Genomic DNA, 14,979 nt, shown 5'->3' on the forward strand with positions numbered 1-14,979 from the left:
CCACGTATCTGTTCCTGCACGTTTGTGTCCCTGGGGAAGCCAATGTCACTAAGGGGTGGGAGGTGGGTGGGGGAGTCAGGAGCTCAGACTGGTGAATTGTACATTCTCACCTGCCCAGGAATTTCCTGCTGGCCCAGGTGCCCAGACCTGTGGGCAGTAGAAAGGAAGTTGGCGGGGAGGGTGGGACCTGGGCTGCTCCTGGTCTCTGAGAAATTCCTCTCAAGGAGAGATGGTGAACTGAGAGCACACCCGCAGTGGCACTGCAGACCTCTGAGATCCTAGAGGGATCCCTTCCCTGATCATGAGCAGCGGTCTCTCACCCTCAGCCTTACCCCCACCCCTAGCGGAGACTGCCTTCCCTTTCCTTGGGGCCTGGGGCTCACAAACTTCCAAGTATCTCTTTGTGAGGGTCCCCGGGAGGGAGGCTGGAGCCTGGGCCCACCAATAACACAGGCAAACACAAGTCTACTGAGATCCACCCTAAACAGAGTCCCAGCATTCCCTCCCCCAAACCTGGAAGCCTAAAAACCCAAAAGGACTCCCTTCTGTCCCCATCAATACCGCAGGGTCCCTGTCCTGTCCTCTTTGTTTATTGCAGCTGTGAGCTCTCTATTCCCATCTGGACTTCTTGACTCTCTCAGATTCCTTCCAGTTGGGAGAGTCTCCTCCCCTTCCCTTATGTTCTCCTTTCTCCCCTTTGATCTCTTCACACCAAGGACTAGGTCTCCCAGGGCAGCATTGGGAAACCCCGAATTCAGATGTAAACCAGGCTCCTCTCCCAGAGGCACCTGCCTGGCTCTCCTCCACCTGTTCCTGCCCAGGGAAGAGTGCTCCTGTCCCCCTCACCCCTGATGTAGGAAAGGGAGGACCATCAGAGGGGCCAGACGTGAGGGAAGGTCTCAAGAAAGGGGCGAGAGCTCTGGCCAGTATGGCTCAGTGAGTTGGAGCATTGTCCTGTACATCAAAAGGTCGTGAGTTCAATTTCTGGTCTGGGAAAAATAACCAGGTTGCAGGGTATATATGGGAGGGGTGCATATGGGAGGCAACTGCTGGGTGTTTCTCTTTCTTTCTCTCCCTCTCTCCCTCCCTCCATCTCCCTTCCTCTCCTTCTGAAATTAATAAAAACACATTCTTGGGTGTGGATTTTTTTAAAAAGATTGATTGATTGATTGATTTTTAAGAAAGGGGCAAGAAGCTGGAGGTGGCTGCCCCAACACCTTCTGCTTCCCCCGGAGCCTGAGCATGGCACAGCCCTCACCACTGATCATAACATCTTTTAAAGTGTTTGCTGAGGCAGGTGAAGGCAGGGACTCCTCCCTACCTGTCCTCATACAGCAGGTGTGATCATAGTCTACAAAAACAGATCTGCAAGAATTACTGCATTTTTAAATGATCTTTCTTTTCTTTTTTAAAAATATATTTTATTGATTTTTTACAGAGAGGAAGGGAGAGGGATAGAGAGTCAGAAACATCAATCAGCTGCCTCCTGCACACCCCCTACTGGGGATGTGCCTGCAACCAAGGTACACGCCCTTGACCAGAATCGAACCCGGGACCCTTCAGTCTGCAGGCCGACGCTTCATCCACTGAGCCAAACAGGTCAGGGCTAAACGTTCTTTCAATGAACTTGATTCCTACTCCCAACCCCTGCACCAGAGTGCTGATGAGAAATAGAGCCCGTCTCCGGAGGGCTGTTCAAAAGTCCTAGAAACAAGGTACAAGAGAGGCTTCTTACCTGCCCCTCCCCCATCCTGTCATTGGCCATCAATCTCACCAGTGAATGCTGTGGCCCTTGTCATTCCAGCAGGTCCTGGACTCCCAAACTCTTAGCTCTTTTTTTTTTTTTTTTTTTTTTTTTGAGACTCTGGAATTTGGTCACTGGAATTTGGTTTCCCCAGATACATCCCAGAGCCATCTACTTGGGTCCTGCCACTTGCATCATCACAGGACTAGAGCACATTGCCCACGCTGACCGGACCTCCCATCCCCTCTGCTGTCCTAAAAATCTACAAAACCCTCTCTGACTCCAGCCTCTTCAGGGCATAACCTCTTCCCAGACTTGTTTTCGACTTTTATGAAGATAGAAGGGTCTTTGACATCAGGATGCCTCTTCTCTCAGCCCTGCCAAAACCCTTGCTTGTTTTAAAGAGAAAAGACACACATATGCAGAACAGATAAAACTTTGTATTTCACTAAATTCTCCTGCCACACTTGCATGCCTGGTATTTACCTCAAGCCCTGTCCTGAGCAGGCATACAGTATGTTATTTATGCATCAGAGAATGAGTAGTCACTCTCCTTGTCTGCCTTCCTGTTCTTTCTTCTTTCTGTAAGATGTCTGTATTCCTGTTCTTTCCTCTTTCTGTAAGATGTGTGATTCAAAACACAAAACAAACCAACAAAAAAAACCCACAAATAATATGTACCATTTATTTATATAGTTTATATAGTCGTATAAAGGATTATTCTGAATAGTATCCATTTACTGCAACTTTTAACTCAAAGCTACTTCTTCTAGGAGTTAGTGCTATATGTCTAGACTAGAGGCCCGGTGCACAAAATTCATGCACTCAGGGCGGGGAGTGGGGGTCCCTCAGCCCGGACTGTGCCCTTTCGCAGTCCGACACCCCTTGGGGGGATGTCCGACTGCTGCGCGGAGGCAGGAGAGGCTCCCACCGCCGCCACTACGCTCACCAGCCATAAGCCTGCTTCTGGCTGAGTGTCACTCCCCCTGTGGGAGTGCACTGTCCACCTCGAGGAAGCTCCTTCATTGAGAGTCTGCCCCCTGGTGGTCAGTGCACATCATAGTGACAGGTCGTTTCACTGTTTGGTTGATTTGCATATTAACCTTTTATTATATAGGATACTTTGTTCATACCTCTGTTTCTTTATTTATCTATTTTAAACAGTACCAACTGACTGTTTAGCATAAAGAAAAAAGGAGAGTTAGCTCTCTTACCAACCCTCCTCTCCTGTCACCCTATCCTAAAATATAGTTATACCACTATAATTGGATCATGATCAGAATTTACATTATTATGACCACATAAGTGTTCACTGCAGAGTAGTGTACTACTTTTCTTTCTTTTCTTTTTTGTCGTTGTTGTTAATCCTCAACTGAGGATATTTTTCCATTGATTTTTAGGGAAAATAGAAGAGAGAGAGAAAGACAGAGAGAAACATCGATGCCAAAGTAACACATCGATTGGTTGCCTCCTGCACTAGCCCTGACCAGGGTGCTGGCTGGGGAGGAGCCTGCAACCAAGGTACATACCCTTGACCAGAAGCGAACCCAGGGCCATTTGGTCCGCAGGCTGACACTCTATCCACTGAGCCAAACCGGCGAGGGCCCTTTGCCACTCACCTTTTTATTTTTCTTAAAAGTTCTAATTGTTCTTCCTTTTTAAAAAAATACGTCTATCTGCCATTATCAGGGCCTCAATATTTGTCAAATGCTTCATTATATTGGGATTAAGACTTAATGTTTAAAATACTATGTAACAGAAAAATATAATATGAGTGTGTTTATAACCTTGAGGTAGAAAAGAACTTCTTAAACAAAACGTAAAACCATAAAACATAAATCATAAGGGAAAAGCTCTGGCCAGTGTGGCTCAGTTGGTTGGGTGTCATCCCATGCAACGAAAGATTGCTGGTTTGATTCCTGGTCAGGCCACATGCCTGGGTTTCAGGTTTGATCCCTAGTAGTGGGCATGCAGGAGGCAGCTGATCAATGTTTTGCTCTCACATCAATGTTTCTCTCTCTCTCCCTCTTCTTTCCTCTCTCTCTAAAAGTCAATTTTCAATTGTTAAAAAATATAAATCATAAGGGAAAAGATCAACACCATTAAATTAAAAGACAAGTAGGAGTTCAGGGTAAAGATGAAAAATTAAACACATGCTTATATTCAGTCCTTCCTGAGCCCCAACTAAAACGACAGTAACAGTTTCTCATGTGTGTTTGTGTGTGTAGACATAAATCCACAAGAACCCAAATGGGAGATGAGATAAATGTAACTTTCCAAAAGACTGCTGCTTAGACAAGTAAATATTTCAGTATAAAGCAAAAAAAAAAAAAAAAAGACATTATAAATTTGGAGGACTTCCAATGCCTTGCTCATGCATACAGTAAAAATATTTTACTAAATACTAATGGTTGATCCTTATAATTTTTTCTTTTTACATTTCTAGTAGTATTAACTGCGTTCCTGTTGAACACCAGCGTACTAGTATTTACAACATTAGTAACAAAGAAACAGAATTTCCAGAGGATGAGGCCCAGAAATCAGGATTTTAAAAAGATTCCCAGGTGATTCTAATGTGCAGCCAAGGTTGAGACCCACTGCTTTAAAGGCTTCTTTGATATGAACGTAAGGATGAACCAGGCTACCGAGATCTCCCAGAATTACAGGTCATGGACACACATTCACCTGAGTCATATGAACCTGAAACTAATCCTAAACTAAGCAACCAGATTTCTTAACACTGCTCACCCCACCCTCATAATACCTAGACCACACTTTCATTCTTTACTCAGCAATCCAGCCCTTTAGGACATGATCACCAGTGATAGTTAGGTTCTTTCTTTTAAAAAGTAAAAAAATGGGGACAGTGTGGGACTACCAGCACAGCACCACTGACGTACTTGGCATCTTCTGCCTTTTTTTATGGCACAGGAAGTTCAGGGGGGTGGGGTCTATACATAGTATTTATGGAAACTCAAAATTAATTTGTTTCCTAGCTTTAATCATGTACCTGTGAAATGTCTTTAGCTTCAGCTGACCTCTTTTGTGAAGTGGGGACTATATTTGCAATTCTTCCAGTGCAATCCTACAGTTCCCCCTACAGAGATGGTGTTAACGATGCCAAGAACCTGAAATTTTCTTCAAGACAGTTTGTTTCTCAGTGGGTGGCAAAACCAAAACACCTGAGGTTTGAAACGACTTGCCATGTTCTTGAAGACTTTTATTTTTATTTCTATTGATTGATTTGGGAGAGAGAGGAAGAGGGAGAGACAGAGAGAGCACGAGTCGTTGTTCCACTCATTTGTGCATTCAGAATCTGCAGCCTCTTGCTTCCCCTGGTGTGGGACGGGGATCCAACCGGCAACCTTAGCCTGTCAGCACGACGCTCTAATCTTAGCTGAGCTACCAGCCAGGGCCGTTGAAGGCTTTTGCTTTAGAGCCATGGATTGTGCTAATAATACATTTCAATCCAATATTAAGAGAATAGCCAAACTCCTCGTCTGATCACCTGAGCAGCCAGCGCCAGCCTCCGTTCAGAATACACCCCCCACCCACGCGGGGTGACACCCCATTAGGTTGTGAGACCCTCGTTGCCCCGCTCCGCCACAGGGTGGCAGCAGCGTCGCTGCGGTCCTCTGTGGGCTGAAACCGACAGCGGGCATGTGGGTTGAATTTTCTGTTTTCATTGCCTTAGTCTTTCTGCAACCAATTTATTTTTATTTGTCCTCAAATGTGTCTCATACTAGGCCAAAGGTCTCGTGTTTTCCTGATGAGCAGGACAAACTCCTGTTCCGCCCAAGTCCAGGTGACCTTCCCGCGCTGGGCATCCCCCAGCAGCCAGGTTCTCAGTAAGTCTCCGTTGAATAAAGAAACCTTTCCTTAGAGCTGACACGGTAATTAAGTAGTTTTAGGAATCAATCGGGTGCAGGATATTTATGCTGTGAAGGAAGTGCGGGGGGTGAAGTGAACTTCCTTTAGCCTTTAAGGCAAATATTATTTCATGAATTTACCGTTGGATGCGTTGGTCCCGGGGTAACTTGGCAAGGGGCGGGGGGGGGGGGGAGAAGGGGGGGAAGGGCGGGGGGGGGGGGCGGCGGGCAGTGATATTCGCAGACAAACAGCAGCCTACGCCAGCCCATGAGTCTCCGCCCGCCCGCCCGGTTCCGAGGCCGGAGTGGCTGGGACTTGGCTGCAGGGCCGCTGCGCGAGGCCTGGGGACACAGCCACCCGGGGACTTCCAGGGCCCACGCTGACCCCAGGTCCCGGGTGCGGTCTCACGCACAGCCCAAGTCCCCACTCCGCGCGTGGGGCCGGACCCTGGGCCTCGGGCCGGTGGGTACCCGAAGCGAGGAGAGCATAGGGGCCGCTCCAGACGCAGGGACCAGGGGCCAGTGTCCTTCGTTCCCAGACGCTAAGCAGCCCGCGGGGTCTGGGCCACACCTGGTTCCTGTTAGAGCCCACGGAGCGCCCCCACCGAAGAGCCGGAGCCGCGCCCTCTCCAAAGCCCGCTCCCTCGGCTGGAGCGCCTTCTGCAGGCCTGGGAGGGGGACACATCAGACACACAGGTGGCCGCAACTACATACAGGCGATCCTCAATAATGTAGTTTCTTTCCACATCTTTTTAAAAATATATATTTTTATTGATTTCAGAGAGGAAGGGAGAAGGAGAGATAGAAACATCAATGATGAGAGAGAATCACTGATCGGCTGCCTCCTGCACGCCTCCCACAGGGGATCCAGCCCGCAACCAGGGCATGTGCCCTTGACCAGAATCAAAGCTGGGACCTTTCGGTCCGCAGGCTGACGCTCTATCCACTGAGCCAAACCGGCTAGAGCTCCACATCTTTTCTTATAACGTTGTTGGGGGGGGGGGGGGCAGGGGGATAGAATCGGTTCCCTGGGGCCACTGGTGTGTGGAATTTGCACACTTTCCCCATGTCTGCGTGGGTCACCTCAGGGTACTTGGGTTGCCATCCCCATCCCAAAGCTACGCAGGTGAGGTGAAGTGGCGTCTAAATTGTCCCAGTCTCAGGGAGCGTGGGTGTGTGATGCACCCCGAGATGGAATGACACCCTGTCCAGGATGGGTTTCCGCCTTACACCCGGGAGCTGCCAGGGGAGGCTCTGGACCCCTGCCACCCTGACCTGGCGTAAGAGGGTTGGACTTTTAAATATTATATGCACAGCTCATTTATTTCAGCGTTGTTAATATCAGAAGTGTGTTTTGGGCCTTTGTTTAGAAGTTTGGTGATGTTTTGTGACTAGAAATATGCCCTGGGAACTTAACTCTTGTTTATCTCAATTAGCCTACGGTAAAGTTGGTTTTGTTAGTGCTTGTTTCTGTTAGGTCACAGTTTCCAAGTACCTATTGATGGCCTTAAGTGAGGACTTACTGTACACCTGGCACACACACACACACACACACACATATGCACGCACACGCACACACATGCACACACACACACAGGAGGGACGGGTATAACAGTCAGGGACAGCCCCATGGACACAACTCAGGATATGGACACACATTCATCTCTTCAGCACCTGCTTACTGAGCATCTGGTCTACACACAATCATTCACTCCCCTGGACCTGCACCCCCACCATCACTTGGTTGACTTCTAGGCCCAGTTTCTCCCTTCCCCAGTGGCTACAGTGCCCTCCCTCCACAAGATCTCCCGCCCCTGGATTTGGTCAGACCAGAGAGTTCACAGTTGGCCTGGTTCCTTGAAGGAGGGTGGGAAGAGATTTGTCCAGGAATCACACTGAACCAGGGACCCCACAGAGGGGACTAGGCTGGGAGGAGGGTGGGTTAGCTGCCGCCTGCAGCACACTGAGCTCTGGGTATGTGGTCAGAAACGGTTTTAAACCTACCTCCCTGGACGCCAGCCCTCCCACCCCCATTGGGTTGTCTAAACCAATGGCTTGGGAGTGGGTGCCTCAAACCCTCCACCCAGGAAGCCTGTGTCTCCTCTTTGTGCCGTGATAGTGGGTACCATCAGAAATAACACCCTCATGGCCCCCTCCTTCCCTTTCACCTTCCTGACCTGTCAGTGTTGGGGAATTCCAGGACTTGGAACTTGGACCTCTTCTATCTATATCCACTCCCTAGAGATCGAATTGTCTCATGGCTTTAAATACCATTCATAGGCTCCCAAATTTGTGTCTTCAGCTAGAATCTCTTCCCTGAACTTTAGACTCATTTAACCAACGACCTCTTTCACATCTCCACTGATATGTTCAAAATGGAGCTTCAGCTTCAAAAGTCAAAACAAGCCCTAACCAGTTTGGCCCAGTAGATGGAGCGTCGGTCTGCGGACTGAAGGACCCCAGGTTCGATTCCAGTCAAAGGCATGTACCTTGGTTTCGGGCACATCCCCAGTAGGGGGTGTGCAGGAGGCAACTGATCGATGTTTCTCTCTCATGATGTTTCTAACTCTCTATCCCTCTCCCTTCCTCTCTGCAAAAAAATCGATAAAATATATATATTTTTAAAAGTCAAAACAAGGCTCCTGACTTTCCCACAAACCCACTCCTTGTAGTCATTCACATGTTGGCATATTTACTTCCATCCAGCGCATTGCTGAGGCCAAAAATGTTGCCATATTCTTGCCTCTTCTTTCTTTTACATTTTATGCTGAATCCTTCGACAAATTCCATAGGCTCTATCTTCAAAATATTTCCAGAATCTGACCACTTCTCACCAACTCTCAGCGGTTGCCTCCCACCTGGGGTTTCCGTTCTGGCACCACTTTGGCCTATTCTCCCTCTGACAGCCGGAGGGGGCCTTTAAAACATGTCAGATCATATTACGCCTCTGTTCAAAACCCTCTAACTGAGTAAAACAAACATAAAGCCTACAAAGCCCCACACTATCTGGCCCCTATTATTATCTGATAACACTAACTTCCTTTCTATTCCTTGAACACACCCTTGCCTCAGCACCTTCACACTCACTGTTTTCTCTACCTTGAGCATCTTCCCCAGATCTCTGCAAGGCTCTCTCCCTCATCTACTTCTGATCACATCTCTGCTCAAATGTTATCAAAAAGTCTTCCCCGCTGGGCCAGTGTGGCTCAATGGTTGAGGGTCCACTCATGAACCAGGAGGTCACAGTTAGATTCCCAGTCAGGGCACATGCCTGGTTTGGGGGTTCAGTCCCCACTAGGGGGCATGCAGGAAGTAGTCGATCAATGATTATCTTTCATTATTGATGTTTCTATCTCTCCCTTTCCCTTCCTCTCTCTGAAATAAATAAAAGTATATTTTGATTATCCTTCCAATACTCCCCATTCCTCTAGCCTTCTTTATTTTTCTTACAGCAATTATTGCCATCTGATATACTGTATTTTTCTTGTTTGCTTCTTGCCTCCTTCATTAAAATAAAAACACTGCAAAAGCAGGAATATCGCCCTAACTGGTTTGGCTCAGTGGATAGAGCGTCGGCCCGCGGACTGAAGGGCCCCAGGTTCCATTCCAGTCAAGGGCATGTACCTTGGTTGCAGGCACATCCTCAGTGGGGGGGGTGTGCAGGAGGCGGCTGATCAATGTTTCTCTCTCATCGATGTTTCTAACTCTCTATCCCTCTCCCGTCCTCTCTGTAAAAAAATCAATAAAATATATTTTTTAAAAAGGCAGGAATATCTGTTTGTTTTTTAAATCTATCCACTGGGCCAAACCAGCTAGGGCTGTTTGTTTGTTTTCTTAATTGCTGTATCCCAGTGCCAAGAACACTGTCTGGAACATAGAAGGTCCTCAATAAATATTTATTGAATAAATGTGGAACAAATGCCTTTTTAATTATTTCATTATTTCACTCTTCCTTGCCAGTTCTCAGGATCTTTCACAAGCTTTCCAGGCAGATAGCATTAAATTTTAATTGAAAACTCAACACCAGCTCTGCACTCTATCCTTGTATCATTTAGGATCTTCGTGGGAAACAAAGGAAATGCTCAGAAATGTTTAATGGAAATGAAGTTAGCGAAGGGACCATTACAGACAGGGTTCGATGTAGGCAGCCACTGCACATGATTAACATAGCTTCAAACCTCAGGCTGTCTCTCCTTCCTGACAAAGTGGACATTAGAGGTACTGCCAGAAATTCTGCCCGTTAAGACTTCCCTTCACCATGGTCTTTCAGGGCTATGCCTGAATGTGAGCAACTGTCTACTTCTGACTGGTGCCAGCATCCCTCAGAGACCCATCTGAAAATCAAGACTGCATTTTCTCCCTCTGTTGACTATTCATAGAAAACTTCTCCATAAAGGCCCAAGTATGATCAAAAGAAGAAGAAGACAATACAAATAGGAATCTGAGCCACCAGCCAATGCTTTCACCAGTCTCATGTGGACAATGTCTGTATAGCAATGAATGCTGCTGTGCACATCCAACTCTATGATTTGCTATAATTACACTCTTAGGTTGCGTTGTCACTGGGTGATCGCTAGTCTGAGTTTTAGACCAGGGCCCAGTGGCAAATCAGGAGTTGCTTTTTAAATAGGAAATAATCATTAGCAGAAGTGTAGCCTTACTCCAATAGCCAAAGGGACTTTGCTGGGACTCCTACAGCGCCCTTCTCTGCCACCGACAACCTGAGGTTCACTGGACTTAAAATGCATAAGGTTCAAGCAGCAGGGTAACTTTCCATGGAGCCTAGACCTGCTGCTGATGCCTTCCTTGCTCTGGCCTCATTCAAAACTATCAGCTTTATGTCATATCCAGTCAATATTTTGCAGCAGTAAACCAAAATATGGTATATGTTGCCTCCAAAATCCTTGTGCCTCCTTCTTCATAGTGAAGGTACAACATGCCCCAGACCATTGTTTTTCAGCTTCTCCCTCCCCCCCGATAGCCTAGAAGTTTCACCTATTTGGCAGATGCTGAATTTTTGTAGGATTTCTTTCTCTCCCTCTGGCATACCTGGGTCCATCTCAGGCATTTAAGGTTATTGCTAATTCTTAGAAGCATAATGGCATCAGTTTAAAGGACCAGTTTGATATTCTGTGGGATGTCAAGATTATATTATGATATCAGAGCAGGAAAGGTGCCATATCCCTAAGGTAGGACAGTGAAGGTGTATTGCTGTCATTCCAGTTGAAAAGGGCTGATATCAGTGGTCTTTAATTGATTATATAGAAAGAAGGCATGTGCTAGATTATTAGCTGTAATGTGCTGTACCAAGGGCTGCAGCATCTTTTACGTCTTTGAAGGTGCTCTAATTCATGTAACTTCTCTAGCAATGCAGCGATGCTTTAGGTTTAGTATTGTAGGCAGGCACGTGGTGGGGCAAATACTGTTCAAAGGACTTCCACTGGTAGCATAATTTTCCTTGCTCCATGGCCAAGGAACCAGTGTGGAGATTTTGTTAATTATGAGATATACCAATTCCCACTACGCACTCTGAAACTAGAAAAATAACCACTGGAGACTCACTGTGAGATGTAACTGGATCAAGATCCTTCTATCACTTGACCTCCATAAAGCCTCATTCTGACTGGTAGACCACAATGAGGTTTTGGGTCCCCAAGTCTAGTTTTATCACAATACAGTATCTAATAATCCCCCCCAATGTCTGACTATTTCCTGTTCCCCATTCATAGTCACCCTTGCAAATGGCTACAGATCTCTGGGAGAAGGTATAGACGAGTGATTCTCAAAGTTTAGCAAAGGTCAGAAACGCCAGAAAGGCCTGTGAAAACACAGGTTGCTGGGCCACTACCAGAGTTTCTGATTCAGTGGAGTTGGGGCAGAGCTCAAGAATTTGTAGTTCTTGCAAGTTCCCAAGTGATGCTAATGCTGCTAATGCCAGGGACCACCCTTTGAAAATCACTGACTAACAGAAAGATTTATACAATCCACCTGTGAGAGAAACACAGGCCTTCCCCAACCCAATCAAGGGGCTTATAAAAGACTGCAAATCCTCAATATAATTTGCATCAAGTTTCTCCTCATCAGACGTAGAAATTTTCCACTTATAGGGATCAGGTAGGACGTCAGTAAGCTGTCCATGGATGCTATAATCATTTAGCTACTACCAGAGATCCTGTGGGCAAAGCATATTACCACTTGTCCCTGCGGCTGATAGAGTAATTTCGTTCACCTTAGTGCTCATGGTTAGGTGCCAACAACATCTGTCCTCCACCACTCAAGGTTTCCGTTATTTATTCCTCTTTGTCTCTCCCCCTCCCCCTTATTCCTCTTGAAATAAGATTGCCCAGTCCCATCTCCTATCCTCATATCCTGCCTACTAAAGAAGGCACTAGAAAGCTTTTCAAAGAAGCTAGTGTTCCCCTCACCAATGATGTTCTTATTGCCTTGGAGAAGGAAGTATCTTTCTGGGCCCTTCAGAGATGTCCATCTCTCTAACTTTTGCACTTCTTCCTCCACTTTGCTACTCAAAGGGTCATCTAAGGACTGGCAGCACAGCATCACTTAGAAGTTTGATAGGAATGCAACAATTTAGGCTTCACCCCAGACCTACTGAATCAGAATCTACAGTTTATCAAGACCCCAGAATGAACCATATGCACCTCAAAGTCTAAGGAGCACTCCACAATATGTCAGTGAGGTTCTAACATCCTAGCCTCATTGATCATATTGAACCCAGGCTTCCAGTAACCAATCCAGCAGACTATACCCAAATCCTGGGTGAGGACACTCATATCAATAAATTTGTCCTCACTGGTCCCCAGGGTTCTCCCAATACAGTTGTCAGCAGGAAGTTGTCCTCAGTGTATATACTCTTTTTAAAAAATATATATATATTATTGATTTTTTACAGAGAGGAAGGGAGAGAGATAGAGAGTTATAAACATCGATGAGAGAGAAACATCGATCAGCTGCCTCCTGCACACCCCCTACTGGGGATGTGCCCACAACTAAGGTACATGCCCTTGACTGGAATCGAACCTGGGACCCTTCAGTCCGCAGGCCAATGCTATATCCACCGAGCCAAACCAGCTAGGGCAGTGTATATACTCTTGTTCTTGGAGCACACCTGATACATTCCTGTCTAGGCCATATTAGAATCAAACTCTCATTGTGGCTATGGAGACTATGTGGAATGGTCAGGATGAGTGCTGAAGAGAAAATGCATGCCCCTTGCCAGGGAGTTATTAATAACTATTTTTTAAATATGTTTTTATTGATTTTTAGAGAGAGAGAGGAAGGGAGAGTGCTAGAGAGATAGAAACATTGATGAGAAAGAAACATCAATCAGCTGCCTCCTACATGCCCCCTAATGGAGATTAAGCCCACAATGCAGGTGTGTGCCCTGACTGGGAATTGGGCAGGTGATGTCTTGGCTCATGGATCAATGCTCAACCACTGAACCACACTGGCCGGGCTAATAACTTTTTTAATGATATGGAAGGCTGTATCATTCATAGTTTTCAGAGAGAGGGAGAGGGGGAATGTTCTTCTACCAGGCAAGAAGATTCAAATGGATTTGAAAGTCCAAATTCCGAGCTTTGTTCATCTCTGTCCAAATGCCCCTTACCAAATCTTAGAGTCCTACTCCTTCTCAACAGTGCCCTTATTCCAGCATAAGGGATTTGGTGGGGTTGGGTAGTCACCTGGTGTTGCAACTCTATACCATATCATCAGGTCTTGGGCTTGATCCTTAGCCATATCTGCCATGTGGTCACATAAAATAAAGATTCCTTAAGAATTCCATAGAGGTTGTTGGGATTGCCACCCAAACCTTAAGTTAGAAGTTCATGATCTTAACCTTATCTTTTTCTCATGTAATTTTGCTAGCACAATCAGAAGCAGGCTGCCCAGCGGGGCTGGCATGGCTCAGTGGTTGAGTGTTGACCAGGAGGTCAAGGTTAAATTCCCAGTCAGGACACATGCCAGGGTTGCAGGCTCTATCCCCAGTCGGGGGTGTGCAGGAGGCAGCCAATCAATGATTCTCTCTCATCATTGATGTTTCTATGCCTCTCTCCCTCTCCCTTCCTCTCTGAAATCAATTTTTTAAAAATCACTCTTCTCTAAAAAAAAGAAAAGAAAAGAAACAGGCTGCCTACCCAACATATGTAATCACCGTTTGAAATCACCATTTGTGAGCATAGCGGTCAAGTGCCTCAGCGTTTTATCTCATAATGCCTTTCCCTCCACCAGCATTCCACCCTAGACTATCACTGATGATAGTCTAAGTCAGCGGTTCTCAACCTGTGGGTCGCGACCCCTTTGGTGGTCGAACGACCATTTCACAGGGGTCGCCTAAGACCATCCTTCATATCAGATATTTACATTACGATTCATAACAGTAGCAACATTACAGTTAGGAAGTAGCAACGGAAATAATTTTATGGTTGGGTCACAACATGAGGGACTGTATTTAAAGGGCCAGAAGGTTGAGAACCACTGGTAAGTGATTGTGATGCTTCTCATGCTCCAGATTATTAGTGTCCTCTTGTTCTATGCAAAGAAATTATCTGTGTGCTCATCAAACATATGAACAACCCAATCCTAGGATCCCATTTTGGGAGTCTATTTCCTGGGATCTCTTCTGGTACATTTACTGTATCTGTCAGGATCCTTGCACAAAACAGATGACACACTCTAAAAGTTTAACCAGAAAGATTTTAATAAAGAAACGATTTAAGAGGTGGGGATCAGGATTAAGGAACCAATGGGGGATGGTAAACACTCAGGGTTTAATACTGGGAAATTATTACCATACTAAGGCCTGAAGGAGTAAGAGGAAGGAACAGTGTTTCCGGAGCCTTAGAGACAGACCAGTGCAGAGGAGGCAGCCCCAAAGGATCTGTAATGGTCAATCAGTGCTTCTCACAGTTCAGCACAGATAAGAGTCCCTGGAGGGTGTGTTCAAATGCAGATTACTCCAGTACATCTGGAGTAGGACCTGAGAATTTGAATTTCTAATAAGTCCCCAAGTGCTGCTGCTGCTGCTGCCAAAAGACCACTCTTTGAGAACAACTGCCCCAGAGGAAATTTTTCACTTTCAGAACTGCAGCAAGAGGAAGGATTTGGGGAATTCATACCCCAACCTCTCTCTCCTACCACCCACTGATCTCCTGCTGCTGCCTCCTGTGGGCCAAATCCAAACAGAAGCTGGAAGGCAAGGGGCCTTGAGTAATGCTGTATGTAAGGGTCAGCCTTCCAGAGTACAGAGCAGGGCACAGAAGAGTGGAGAATGGGGTGGGGTGTGGGGGGGTGGGTGGGGAGGATAAGTGGGACAAAAGAGACTAATCAGAACCACTGTAAGAAGAA

Source organism: Myotis myotis, unplaced genomic scaffold (genome assembly GCF_014108235.1).
Source record: "Myotis myotis isolate mMyoMyo1 unplaced genomic scaffold, mMyoMyo1.p scaffold_m19_p_12, whole genome shotgun sequence".
Taxonomy (NCBI): Eukaryota; Metazoa; Chordata; class Mammalia; order Chiroptera; family Vespertilionidae; genus Myotis; species Myotis myotis.